Below are 15,677 nucleotides of genomic sequence, written 5' to 3'. Positions count from 1 at the left end.
AGTTGCTAAGGTGTTTTGAGTGACTTTTGGCATGTTGCTATGCCACTGCTAGAGTATTCACAGTTTTTGCCATTGCAGTGCTGTGCAGTTATTAGGGTTGATTGCCAGTGTGTTGCTCTGTGGTTTCTAGTGCCTTTGGAGTAATTTGTAGTAGTATATTGAAAGGTTGTAGCATGTTGCTGGGTTTCTATTGGCTATTCTGAATGGCTGCTAGGGCTTTGCTAAGCTGTTGTTTGAGTGTCATATGGGTTAGTGTCCTTTGGATTAATATTTAGCAGTATTTAGTGGGTCTATAGTACTACAATATATAAACAATAGCCTAACTTGTTTCTATTGTTATTTCTTTTAAAGAGTTTCTGGAGAAACACTTGAGAATAAGTTGGTTTCTACCGGGCAGACTGCCTTGTTAAGCTGGTAATGGCTGTTAGACCACAATGGACCAGCATCAAACTATCCCCCAGTTGCGAAACCACCCCGACCTGGTTTTTCCATCAGGGTAACATTCTCCATTCTGAACATCTTACTCTGAATTTCTGACAGCTCTGCACATGTCAAGCTGTGTGACGTGTGAGATGTGCTCTTGTATTGGTAAGAGTGTGAATGGTGTCTGAATGGAGCGATGGTGATGATACTGATAAGACACAGCTGTGGACAAGCGGCAGTCGCTGTTCCCAAACAAAAGAGCTGACAGCACTGATTCCACATCGATCCAGACGGCACACATCACAACTGAGAGAGAGAGAGACAGATGGAGAGAAAGAGAGCAAGGGTGAGAGAAGAGAGATGCCAAAAGCAGATAATGATGCTGAAGAGATGCTTGGGGAAGCTGAACGGTGAAGTAAAGGTGGAGAGAGCTGGAAAGAGGGAACTGAAGACATAAGGAAACAGAATGAACTGCTTTTGCCAGTCTATAAATCTGCTGCTTTCTCTCGTTCTCTCTCTGTGTCTTGGTTGGTTAGTCATGAATATAGAGAGACAGTTTATGGGTGAGAATGATTTGTGAGGTGAGAATAAACTTGACAAACCCACACTTAGTAATAGTAATATTTCATGTGTTTATACTTAAGTGATGCTTTTGTAAATGTTCTTTGTTTGTACTGATTCACAATGCATTTGTGAATCGAATTATACAAAATCAAATAAATAAATATCAGCTATTAATTTCAGTATACACTTTCAAATCAATGAATCAGATGTCACAACGATGGTCTTAATGATCTGGAAAATTTCTCATCAGATTTTCTCAAAATCAAATGACCTGAGCTGCTACACACAATAATTGAATAGTTCTGTACAGGGTTAGTAAAACTGAAAGAAAAAAATAATAATAATATATATATATATATATATATATATATATATATATATATATATATATATATATATATATATATATATATATATATAGGTATTAAAAAAAACATTGATCAATAAAATGACTAAAACTAAATTACTGAAATTATTTACTAAAATTTTATCCAAAATTTAAATAAAAATGGAAAAGATTCAGCTATTAATAAAAACTATATATATAAGGTTGATGTTTACCTCGAAGACCATGTTTAACCAGCAACAAACTGGTCCTGTTTTTCCATCAGGAAAAGTCCAGTACATTTTTGAGTGTTGAATCAATGAATCAGTGATGATCACTGATTCAATCGATGATTCAGGATTTTTTAACTGATTCATTTATTCAAATCATCCGACTTGATGAAAAGAATCAGTTGTCACAACTTTTGAAGTTCTTTGCTTCCTTGCTCTCCGTGTTTGTTTCACAAAGTCTTGTTGGATACTATTCTTCTCTTTTTCTTGGAACTTAATGTTAAACGCTCCCGTTCTGCACATAAGCCCTCTTTATTTTATTTATTTATTTTTTTCAAATTGCCACCACGCACTTTTCAAAGAAAACAAAGGCTAGTGCTGATTGATTCACAGAACTAATGCAAAGCTTATTTCGCAGCGCGTACATCAGCCCACACAAGATACAAGCCCTCAGATGGGAGTATAGAAGGTGGGCTGATTCATATTTGCAGAGACTTAAAAGTAGATGAATGACCTCTTCTCGTCTGCAGTAAATTAGTGAGAATGCGATCGCTAACAGCTGAAAGCAGCGTCTTGTTTAACGGTTATAAATGGTCCTGCTGGGTGCTCGGTTAAGACTCATTAAGTTGTTTTTCCCTTGCCTATACGAGCCACTGAAAGATGTGGAAAGAGGAAGTTTGAGCGTGGACTCGGTCTTAATGAGAGGCGGGCTGTGGTGTTATTGACTGGACAGCTATGCTATCTGCATGTTGGCTTGAGTCGGGAGCTCATGAGTAGAGCATTTAGGCATTTAGACAGGAGAAGATGATATCAGTTCAGCTAGATGGTGCATGAGGCCTGTTTCTGTGAATTGGAGGTAATAGCCAGATGAAGAATGGTACTAAGGGTGTTTTATTCTCACTGACCTGTGAGTCCTCAACTGGAGGACACCTCTTATATGTCCAAAGATTAAGGGAATTTTGATTTGTAAGTTTTGTGCCCAACCTTGGCTCATGAATATCTCATTTACATTCTGCAAAGTCTCAAAACAGAACTCAAATTTTCAGAGACTCAGCCTTGCAAACTTTGTCAAATGCAGTGACCGGTTCCTCCTCAGAAATGCCCAGAATGTGTAAACTTGCCAAATACAGTGTAGAGCCGGTAAATTGGGTTTCAGCGTGCCATTTCTGTGTGCTGTTCATCAGATGAGCCGTGACAGCTTACCTGAGACTGAACTTCCACATCAGATACTGATCTGTGGACACCGAGAAAGCCTCTTGAAGCTGTTTATCTCGGTTAAAACTGCTACTTCATCTGTCTAGTTTACCTGAAGTAGTCTGACATCTTTCTTTCTTTCCCTTCAAATGCACACACACACTTTGTGCTTATTGTGAAGAGAAAGAAATCAAATGTTTGACCTCGAGCAACATTAAATAACTGCATCATTCATTTACAAATAAACTTCACTTCACTTCCACTGAATGTTCCTCCTTTGATTTGCTCAAAACCCTTCCGGGTCCTGAACGCAAACTCGACTGAAAACAACGACCGCTCAAGGACTGTTGAGATGAATGCTGTTCCATTTTTACGGACTTAACTTTATATCACACACCTCATTCACAGTGAACATTTCCGAGCGTTTTCTGAACTGAAAGTGCTTCCAAAGGGATGAGAGAGCAGAAAGGAAGACAGAAGAGAGCAGGAAAAGATGAAGTGAGCCGGGTCAGTGATGTGATTGCGCTGTCATGATCCGGAGCAGCTGGGTCAGGATGTCTGATGCAAGCTGCCAAAAGCACGAGGAAACAGATAAAAGTCCTGATCTCACGCAGTTCTTTTCCACATGTGATTATTATATTTCTCAATCTCCCAGGGCTACTGTCTCTTCTGCTGGTGTGGAGCAATATGATTGAGATATGTCAGGCAGAATGTATCTGTGTGTCAGGATTGCACTCAATTCAGAATCGAATGTCCTTTAAATTCCAAATTCTACTGAATCAGAGATAATGGACTAAAATGTATGTAGCTAGAACTAGAAAATAAAAGTGTGTTGAATTTGGGAAATTTCCAAATTTAGGGACTCCGTTTTAAAGATTGATGAATGGATGGACAGATGGATGGTTTGATACATAGATGGATGGATGGATATAGTCTTATTCATATTTCAGAAGTTTTGAAATCTGCATGACCCTGCTAGGAAGACTGACGAAAAAAAATAAAAAAAATAAATATATATATATTCTTTGTATTTGAAGAGCAGCTTGTTTTTTTTACTGTGCTGGTGGAAGTGTAGCTAAAATACGTCACAGATGAGTCTTATATTTTGCTGGCCTTGGCATTCCTAAATCTATTTATTTCACAAAATACAAAGAACTCTTATTTCTCTCTCTCTCTCTCTCTCTCTCTCTCTCTGATAATTCTTCAAAATGATCTTCTTTTATGTTCAACAGAAGAAACAAACTCATACAGGTTTCTTCAATATTTCTTTTTTTAGTGAAATATCCTTTAAAGCTTTCATTTCCAATGTTTAACAATTACATTTTTTATATTATTATATTATGCTGTTCATTCATATTTTTTAAATTAGCCTTTATATCGTCAGTTTTGATTTTCATTATAAGGAAGTTTTAATTAATGTATTATGCATTTTCTAGTTTCTATTTCTAGTAAACTGTAATATATATATATATATATATATATATATATATATATATATATATATATATATATATATATATATAGGGTACAAGAAGCACAAAATAAATCAATTATGCAATCAATTACACCCTTAATGTGCATACTAAACATTTGGTTTCATTTATTTCTTTATGTATGTATTTTACATGATTTGGTTGGAGTTTTACATTTACTTTATGAACAAAATAATCAAGTACATTTCTTTTTGACTATATGTGATTATATTCTAGGTACTTCCATCTTCTGCATCCTTCAAAAATTTCCAGGACTTCAAGAAATCCATTGAATGAAGGTTATTGGCCATTTGGCCATTTAATGATATTTTGGTTGTGCACTTGACAATGATTCGGTAAACCATATTGATGTTATGAATCCCTTGTGGGCTTTTAAATCCAGAGAGCATTTAAAATCTGAAGCAAGCAATTCAGCACTTCCCAATTAAAACCCAGTTAGGTGTAATTAGCGGGAGCACTTCCTGATCCTGTTGGCTGTTGTGTGTAGCCTAAATGGAGCGGCTGGCATCATTTGTCAGTGTTTGTATATGTCGTCCTCCTCCTTCAGGGAGACTGACACTCTCTCTTTAAATGGGCGTATCGATCGCATCTAGTCTGTGTCTGTGGCTGCATCTCCTGAGGATAACCTCAGTCAATTTCTAACACATGAAAGGAGATAGAAATCTGTCCTTTCAGACGCTCTCTCTCCAGATCTCGACGTCTGCACCAGCCAATCCTGACACTCGTGATGAATGGAGGGTCCAATCGGGGGGACGTGACCCTGTGCCTCCTCATCCTCCCTCGCTCTTCTCTCTGCTGGTTTGCTGGAATGGAAAAAAGGCTGGGCTCTTGCGGGTGGTTAGAGCCATTCCTCTGGAGTTCCTCTGAGCTTTGGGTCAAACTTGGGTTATTATACCTACACAAAAGGAGGGGGAACAAAGAAAGAGAATAATGCTAAAGAAAGAGTAAATATCCCAAAAAAGAAGACCTGGGGCTAGTTGCATAAACATAGCCACTATTTTAAGACTTGGATTTAGTTAAGAGTTTTAAGACTTAAGAACTATGTTCCCCAACTTGCAGTGGACGATGGTAATTGTTTGTACTTCTGATATTAGAATTACACCATTTTGCAATTGAAATTTAAAATGTTATGACCAGACTTGAAGAAAAAAAAATATATATATAAATGACTAACATTTAAGACTAGTCTAAACAGTTCATGCATCTGGCCCATGGAGGGAAACTGTTGGGAGGTGATGTTGAGAAGATGATGATTCCCATTGAGAAAAACACACAAAGATAAAGAGGATGTTACTAGTTCTTGTCCAAAACATAGCGTTCAGCCTTCTAAGTCAGCATCATAATGCAAAGGTAACTTCATAAGTGACAGAATAGATATGCTTTACATATTAAGCAGTGTATGTACTAATATATACCTGTTAAGATACCAATATGCATATTTTAGGCATAAATAAGGTACAAATGAGTACTCTTTTAAGGGATACCGCCCCATTGACAGTTTTTTATCTTTTTTTGTACCTCATAAATTGGACACTACTGAGAACCAAAATAAGGCTTGACCCAGTATAAATTCAAGAGAGTTTAAAATAAAACAATAGAAACTGATATTCTGCTCCCAAGATATGGCTCATGCTGTATTTTTGCCCCACTTTATCTTAAGCTAAGATTGTTTGCTCATAAAGGTAATGGCACACAAATCTCATTATTTGTGGTCTCATTCATGTCTGGGAGTTATGCACCCAAGTTATTATAATATATACATACAGGAGGGCAGAATTCCTGAAGTTAACTAAAACTAAAAAAAAAAAAAAAATGTTTCAGCTAGCTGCCAATATATCTACTTTTCATTTATTTTAAATTGTTGTACAAAAAAACTAAAATTGAAATAAAAATGAGAAAAAACTTTTTAAAATAGCTTTTTTCTTAAAGAATAGACATATTATAAAAATAATAAAAAAAAAACACTCAATTACTAAAATTCTAACCAAAATGAAAAAAATATAAAAAAATTAAATAAAATGTTTATTTAATAAGTATAAAAACTGCTGTACAGTTAGGGATTTGTTAAGTTTAACATGACTGTGAACAAATAGACATTAAAAATGAAATAAAAACAAAAGAAAAAAAATAGATTTAACGGAAATTACAATGAAAAATGAAATAAAAAAAAATAAAAAAAATAAAAATATTTATAAAAACTACATCTAAAATAACAATGTATGAGCAATATTCAGCATTAGATGCTCACTGATTGACTTTTTTTCAGGCTGCAAACTAATAATTGCAGTATTTTCATCATGGCATGAATGTAACATAAGTAAAGTGGAGTTTCTCTTAGTCACTCCATATTAATATTTAATAATTACCATATTCAGAGTTTTAGTGGTTGCACCGTCCTCTAGCTCTGTGCTTCGTCTGCCTGTTCTTCTCTTTAGTCATGACTTCTGATGGCGAGAAACTGAGATTCTGTCTGTTATTCTTTTCATTATCCTCGTCTCTCTGGTTTTGATTTAGACTCGGCTTCTGTTGGCTGGAAATTAATGAATTCATATTTCACTCTTGATAACCTTCCAATGACCCCAGAGTCATTAGACATTTTCCCAGCATTCCCTCTGTCTCTTCTTCTTTTTCTGCATCTGATTCTAAAGCTCCTCGTCATTTGCCGTTGCAGGTTTCATCCAAGGCTGATGAAGAAGACTGTCTCCGAAGCTTTGAAGGGTCTCTGGTTTCTCCTTTACCCTCGTCAACACAGCTTTCCAGAAAACGCTCTGCTGCAGACTAATATTCGGCGTTCCTGCTTGACTTTCACCAGCTGTGGAGTTGATCTGGCATCCCGGTTCACGGAGTGACATGCCGTCTATTTTGATGTGTCAGGCTAATGTATGCGGCCCATTTGTCTTATTTAATTGGGGCAGAATGGAGCATTGTGGGTAATTCTCCTGTGTCTGTACTGTCTTCACCTCTCCTATTTTTCTGTTAAAAAACTTATGAAAGTATTTCATAATTCACACCTCAGGAAAACCAAACTCTGAGCTCAGAGCCGAATCAAAGCTTTTCTACCTCTTCTATTTCCATTCATCTGCTCTGGCTTTACTCTTGATGACTTGATGCGTTCTGAAGAGAGAGAGAGAGAGAAGATAAGAGAAACATACTCTATGCACATTATAAATATATACATTTTTGGTGTTAAAAACCTCCGTAGTGAAGGTTGAAATTATTATTCTTAATGATAATTGAAATGATTATTAAATTATTAATGATAGCATTTGGTCTTGTAAATCCTAGAAATAGAATCCTAATTATTTATTTGTCAATAATTGAATAATACATGAAAACTGTAAACTATAGTAAACTGGACTTAGTAAAGGACTGTTTCTCTAATGTAAATGTGCTAGATGTACGTGTTTGACCATTGCACTCCCATCTTTTGCCGCATTTCGCACCTGACACTGCATTATAAAAACAAGGCGTTCAAGTTAAAAGAAGTTCAGCTTTTAAAAAATGCATCTTGAGACTTTTTGTTTTTTCCATTCCACTGCCCTGCATTATGCATCTTGTGTTTTTGAAAGCAAAAAGGCATTCTTTGTGAAAGACCCCTTTGACCTCCGCAGGGAAAGTGCTGCAAATAACGTCACGGAAAGGCGATTTTACAAGGTTGCTAGCAAGGAAGTGAGAAAACAGTGTAAACAGTCAAAAGAGGCATCATGTACTTCGGCCTAGGAAATAAAACATCCCCAGGCCAGCTGCAGAAACAAGCCACTATATTAAGACTGTATCAAAAGAACTAGTCTGACCAACTAGCAGTTACTCAAAGGATAATCATTCCCGCTTTTCCAGAAATCTTGCACATTCAGGTAAACGTTATCTGCTTCTGCTCTTGAGTTAAAAATTAGCTTTTAACTTGCTAAACTTAAAAAAAAAACAATACAATAACAATACAAATACAAATACAATCAATACAAAAATCTGACATTATTTACTGACTGTCATCTTGTTCTAAATCTATATGCTATTGTTGTGTCCATCCTTTGTCAAACAGGACAACGTGACGGCAAAAAGTGCCATATATTTAAACAGTAATCCATTTTTAGATAGTTTTTAACTGAATATCTTGCCCTTTGTCACAGAATTCAAATCTGAGTCTTGTGAGAAACCAGTGACATTATTTTATTTTTCTTTCTTTCTGAATGGAAAATCTCAGTCTCAATCTCAAGTTACCCTGAGACTTTTATTAGCCTTCAGGGTTTGCAGATGTCCAATATTGGGATGCTGGCTGGAGTGAGTACATGAGATGGCATTTTTTCATGCTGTCTTGAATTGTTAAAGACTTTAAAACCATGTTGATTCCAGTTATGCTGGTAGAAGGCAAAACGCAAAACTAGTTTTGCTTTAGATCTAATTTAGTTCTGTTTCTCTGATTTTATTTCAGTATTATTTATATACTATAATATTACTAACATTTTTTGTTTGATTTTGTAGTTGTATTTTTATAGATTTAATTTATTATTTTTTATATATTATGGAGTTTCAGTTTAAGTTTTTTTTAAATATTTCTATTTAATTTTTATTGCTTTCAATTTTAGTTTTATTAATTTAAGTATTTCAACTTATTTCAGTTACTTGCCAAAGCATTTATTTATTTATTTTTACCTAATATTTATATTTTATTTTACATTAGTTTTATTTTAATTCATGGAAACTGCTGTTCTTATGTTCTGATATGATTTGGACATCAACAGCACAAGTTAATTTCAAACTAGAAAGATTAAAAAGCTTGTTATAAAAGTGCCATTTAGCAGAGGTGAGAAAGACAGACGCACGAATACAGAAAGCCAGGAACGAACTGATGGTGTGTGTGTGTGCGTGTGTGTGTGAGATAGAGAGAGAGAGAGAGAGAGAGAGTGGTGGGGTCTTAATGCTTGATTGGGTTGATTAGAGGAAGTACTGCGCTTGCACTTTTGATGAATAGCTTTGATGAGAGAGATACCAAATGAGCAGCAGAGGAGCTATTAAAAAGAGAGAGAGGGATGGAAGGTGGGGAACGGACGGCTTTGGGAAGGTTTAATGTCATCACTGACCTACAACAACTCATGAGCAACTCCTCAAGGGTCAAACGGCCACAAAACATCAGGATAAAGATGCAGAGATGGAAATCAGACTGCTATCTGATCAATACTGTACTCTCGTTTTACAGGAAACCAGCTCTAGAAACATTATAGAAAATTAAAGCATATCACACTTCTGTTGTGTTTGTATAAATGAAATATATCATGCAACATCTAATATCTGGTTTCTTTTGTTTGATTTTACAATGAAATGTGACTGGGACATGTTTTGGTAAAGCTTTGACGCACTAGAAACGGTGTCGGCTCAACATTTGCACACTTCCCTGTGGGAACATAAACTGCTCTGCTCCCTTGATCTCTGTTTTGGTCTTTCAGTCCCATCTCCCACCTCCTCTAGTGTCCAGATCAGTGACATTTAGACTGAAATGGTAATTGATTCATGTAGCGAACGCAGCAGAAACGCTCCTTGGGTTCGGCAGGCCGTCCACTGCGGGGTTTCTGAAGATGCTTTCACGCGCTCTGGTTATTAGATGTGTTTGCTATTGCTGTTGCTCATGCTTTGACTTAGAGATTTGAACTAACTTCTAATTCCTGTTATTAATCTTTAGTATGCAGCTTTTTGGAGGTAATATGTCTGACAAAATCCCAAAGACTTGCTATGAAGGAAGGACCTAAGCCATATCTGGAGCCCTGAAGACTTCGACTAGTCACTGACTGACATTGCATCATAGCCAGTGTTGGGGGTAACGAGTTACAAAGTAACGAATTACAGTAACTATATTACTGTTTTGGGTAACACATTACTCATAATAATATTGGTAACTACATTACTTTACTAGACTATAGGCAGTGTTGGGCAAGCTACTTGGAAAATGTAGTGAGCTAAGCTACCAGTTACTCTACAGTAAATGAAGCTTCACTACACTAAAGCTACCCCCCTGGGAAATGTCTAAATCTAAGCTACTTTTAAAATTGCATTTTTATGTAGAACACATTTTATTACAAATCAATGCTATCTCAGTGCTCAAAACTGTGTGTCAAACAGATGGTGTAATTGTTTTGTTTAATTGTTTTGTTTTGTGTTCCTTGTCAATTTGTCAACAAAAACAATCAAAATACATGTAATTAACAATGTCCATCCGGAGCAGAAGGTGGCGGTAATGCATCATAAAGATGGTTGGTTGCTATCCACCGTAAACACGAACAAGATGAAGTGGCGCCGTCGCGTTACTACTGATCCAGGATCAGCGATCTTAGCAGTTGTATTTCCCGATTTGAGTTTGAGCTTAAGAAATGCTTGCGAAAATGTAGCTTGTGTGGAAGCTACCGCACTACTTGGTAAAAAAGAGCTCCGCTACTGAAAAGCTATTTGATTCAGAAAGCAGCGAAGCTACGACCAAGCAGTTGCGGTTCTACACGGAGGTCTAGGGAGGCCCGTGCCTCTGTAGACATGTCCCTAGCCACCCCTGTGTCCACCCCCGTGCTGAAAAAAAAGTAATATGATTTTACCAAGGGGCAAGGAACTCGACCGGAAGTTGAAGTCGGGTGGGGGCTGCCATCTTTTAGCAGAACTTCACTTGCGTTAGCATTCCCATTGACTCCCATTCATTTTGGCGTCACTTTGACAGCGAATAACTTTACATCTGAGGCGTTTAAAGATTCTGTTTGTCCATTATTTATTTCTAAAGATACACGACAATGTATAAAGGGCTCCATTACCTTCTATGTTACATTATGGCCCCGTATAAACAGTTTTTGTAAAAAATAGGCTAACGATTGCGTCATAACCACTCGGCTCTCTGTCGCATTACCGTATAGACAGGAGGAGAAGCTCGCAGGCAATTAACTTAATATGGCGTAGTGGCGTTACATTTTAAAATACTATACAAAATAATTAATCAGAATACTTACTCCTGGTCACTCACGACAAAGAACTCCCCGCTCAAGCTCGCCGTCTCTGCAAGATTAACGATGGCAGTTTGCACGCACAGCTACTAGAAGATTTACATCTGTCAGACAGGTTGCTGACGTCGTCAAGCTTCGTTTGAGTCTGCGCGTCAGAAACGGAAGTGCTAAAAAACGCTAAAACTGGGCTTCATTTGTCTCAATTGAGTTCCAATGGGGTCGCTGTGTCCATTTCTTTTACTGTCTATGGATTTTACACGCGAGCGCCAAAAGCGGAACTAATGTGACGCAACGTTCTACACGGGTAAATTAGTGCAGCGCACCTTTTTGGCATCTCCCGTTTTTTTTTCCACATCAGTTTGGGTGACTTGGTCATCTGAAGCAATTCCATAGCTTAATGTTATGGACAGAAGACTATTTACATCATTAAATTAAAGTTTAAGGAAACCTTGTTTTCCCTCCTCTGCGGCTGTCAATCATTCTCCATTCAGTATTCAAATAGCGCGCACCTCGTCCATTTACAGCAGGATGCATGGTAAAACTCTCTCCAATATTATATACTCACATTATAATGCTTGATCTGTAGATAAAAAGGCTGTGGATTTGCATAAAATAACTTTTATTTTGTGTATTTGTATTTTATGTTTGTTGCTGTTTTTAAAAGACTCGCTTGTGCCTGTTAGATCACACACGTTTTGAAAGCCGTAAACTTTTAAAATCACTTTGTAAGCTCCGTTTTGAAGCGTTTCATATTATCATGGTTTTGCGCACTGAAAGATTATTAAAAGCTTTATTATATTTTTTGCCTGCACAATACATTTAAAATAAGCATAATTTAATTGTATATTATTTCTGTGTAGTGTAGTGTAAGCATTATAAATATATACACTTCTGAATTGTGAAATGTATGATTGCCTGATTGAATTTTATAAGAGTACTAATAGTAATTTGTTTTTATTAACATGTTTAGATTGTGTAAAACTACTGTGTAGATTTTTTCAAGAATTACTTTTTGTATTTATTTGCATTACATTTAAATAAAATATGTTGCCATTTTTGGTTAAACACTGGCCCCTCCTTGGCCCCCCTAGTAAAATTTGTCTAGAGCCATCACTGGACTCAAATGACTCAAATGATTCATGAACCCGCTCTTAAATCGCGATCCGACTCAAATGATTCGCGAACCCGCTCTGAAGTCGCGATCTGACTCAAATGACTCAAATGATTCATGAACCCGCTCTTAAATCGCGATCCGACTCAAATGATTCGCGAACCCGCTCTGAAGTCGCGATCTGACTCAAATGACTCAAATGATTCATGAACCCGCTCTTAAATCGCGATCCGACTCAAATGATTCGCGAACCCGCTCTGAAGTCGCGATCTGACTCAAATGATTCGCGAACCCGCTCTGAAGTCGCGATCTGACTCAAATGACGCAAATGATTCGCGAACCCGCTCTGATGTTGCGATCTGACTCAAATGACACAAATGATTCAGATGACTCAAATGATTCGCGAACCCGCTCTGAAGTCGCGATCTGACTCAAATGAGCAAATGATTCGCGAACCCGGTCTTAAGTCGCGATCTGACTCAATTAACGCAAATGATTCGCGAATCCGCGCTGAAGTCGCGATCTGACTCAAATGATTCGCGAACCTGCTCTGAAGTCGGGATATTGGTATAGTTTCCACATACTTGTCTAAGTCCAATTTGAATAAAGAAAAAAGAGCTTTAGCCAGTAAACTTTTGTTTATAAATGTGAAATTTAGCTAACAGGAAACATAAATTAATTATGTAATATTTTCCATTATTCTCTTTTGAATGGTCAAACAATCCAAATGAAAAAATATTGAAGTCACTTACAAAATAACTGAAAAAAAGACAAAAGGTCAGACCAAAAATTTTCAGTGTAGGAGCATTGCCAAAATAAATGAATGAAGACTTCTAGAATGACAAAAACAGCAACTCACGTCAATGTCTAACTTTAGTTGGGTAACATTTGTGAATTAACTTAAATGTTATTTATTTTACTTTGTTGGTAAGCAGATATCTATGAGGCAACGTCCATTCTTTCTCCCAAGGTATATTCTCCACAATGCTATTCCTATAAGGTATTATGTAAGGAATTGGTATTATCTCTCTCTGAAAGAGAGCTCTAATTTTATAGTTATTTTTTTCTTGATCTGCAGAAAAGCAAACATTTCCGATCATTGTGTCAGTTTAACTCAGAGTGTAAGTTCATGGCCATGTACTTACAATACCTTGTTTGGTGTGTGGTTCACATTTGTCTGCTGTGCTGTAAATAAACAGTCGTGGAGCAAAAAGCCCAACTCATCTGGTTCAACGTGTCGAGGACTTTGTTTTTGCATCTTTTTTTGTTTTACTGGAAAGACACACTGCAACAAAAATCCATTGCACACTTAAACATGGATTTGACTATGAATGCTTAAAATCACTTTGTGAGCTCAGTCTTGAAGCGTTTCATATTATCATGGTTTTGCGCACTGAAAGATTATTAAAAGCTTATTATATTTTTAGCCTGCACAATACATTTAAAATAAGCATAATTTAATTGTATAAAATAACTGTGTAGATTTTTTCAAGAATTACTTTTTGTATTTATTTGCATTACATTTAAATAAAATATGTTGCCATTTTTAATGTGCCCCTCTGGTTAAACACTGGCCCCTCCTTTGCCCCCCTAGTCAAATTTGTCTAGAGCCGCCACTGCGACCAAGCTACTGAGAAATGTAGTTAAACTAGTAGCTTCGCTGCTGGTAGCGACGCTACTGCCCAACACTGACTATAGGAACGCGCTTTCCTGGGTTACACAAGCCGTGTTTGCCTGTGTGTAAAGTTCTGGGCCTGGTTTCCAGATAACAATTGATCTTAGCGCTTAAGTGCGTTTTCTACGAGTAATTTTACGATCGTTCGTTATTGTTTGTTCATTCGTTATAGTCCAGTTTAATTTAAAGGCAAGTATTTGATTAATACAATTAAATTTAGCCATTAAAAAGGAGTTGAGGAAAAAATAAACAGAAAAAAATGGAATCCAGAAAAATTAAAAAGGAAAAAGGGAATTTGGGAAAAAATTCAACGGATTTCATAGGGCCCTAAAAAAGTAAAGTAATAAGTAGTGAAGATACTTTTCAAATGCAGTAACTAGTAATGTAATCTCATTACAATTTACAGAAGAAACTAGTCACTAGTAACCAATTAATTTTTTTTGAGTAACTGCAACACTGATCATAGCGACAAGTTTTTCTTAGGGGATGCTGGTTCCCGGATCACAGCTGTGTTTAACAACTTTGAATCCACCACTGTGATCTTCCTTGAGACCACACGCATGCACACACTGTGTTTCTGAGCACTGAACTTGATGATAAACCATGCTAATTATCTCATAAGGACTCTGCGGTGGATCCGGCTCATTGCTGCTACAAGATACCGAGCAACATGTGTCCACATCTGATCTCTCGACAGATGTAAGCAAGTGTGTGAGTCTTTTATGAAACCACAGGGCCTAACACCTACTGTACATGGGTACACTAATGCAATAGAGTGGGTTTTGTGCTGGTAAAGGGAAAAACAAAGGCTCTATTTGCATTCAGCTTGCAGAAAAGAGTCTGACAGACTACTGCACTGGTTCCTCTGAGGACATCTGTGCTCTTCTTCAAATGCACAATGATGCTAGCATGCGGGAAAGACAAATGAACTGAGATCTCTTTAATATTTCAATTGTTTCTTCTAGACAGCAATACAATTAAATGGATATGCTTCTCAGATGTTTCTCTTTCTCAAATTGTTCTTTATGCTAAAAAAAAGGGATCCTTAAAAAGTATTCACAGAAGAGTTCTTTAGGGAACCTAAAATGAATCTTCGTAAACCTCCCTTGGAAACCTTTATTTGTTGAGTGCATACTCTGCTTTTCATGTCGTATCTTTTGTAAGAACACCTCTTGGTGAAATCACTTTACCATTCCCGCTCTTGTGGCTCAGAGCTTTAATTACTAATCATTTCTTCAACAAGACTGAAGTTTGAACTTTTGAAATAGTCAGCAGTTGTTCTCAGTTAATCAGTCAAGTGATAAGCAGTTATCAATGCTGAAATGTTCACAGTCCAGCGGTGTATGCATGCTGCAGCTATAGGAGGTCCCGTGGAGGAACAGCTTGTGTGGGTGCACCATCTTCACAGCTGAATATTCCTCTGTGATTAATTACGTCTTTCCAGGGAGCTGAAATTTCTGCCTCATAATTCCTAAGCCAATGTCAGCGCTGACGTTACCTGTCAGGGAATTTTTATTTTTTTTGCTGATGTTGCAGTTCTGAAGGAGCAGTTAAAACCTAATGGGCAATCTGTCCTCCCACTATGCGTCTGTTTCTTTCATACATGCTGATTGACAGAAAGACAGCACTCGTTTGCAAACCTCCAGACCAAAGAGCTCATAAAATGAGACCGGTTCCTCAAACTCTTTTCT

The sequence above is a fragment of the Carassius auratus genome, chromosome 3, assembly GCF_003368295.1.
Source record: "Carassius auratus strain Wakin chromosome 3, ASM336829v1, whole genome shotgun sequence".
Taxonomy (NCBI): Eukaryota; Metazoa; Chordata; class Actinopteri; order Cypriniformes; family Cyprinidae; genus Carassius; species Carassius auratus.
This window is presented reverse-complemented; position numbering follows the sequence as displayed.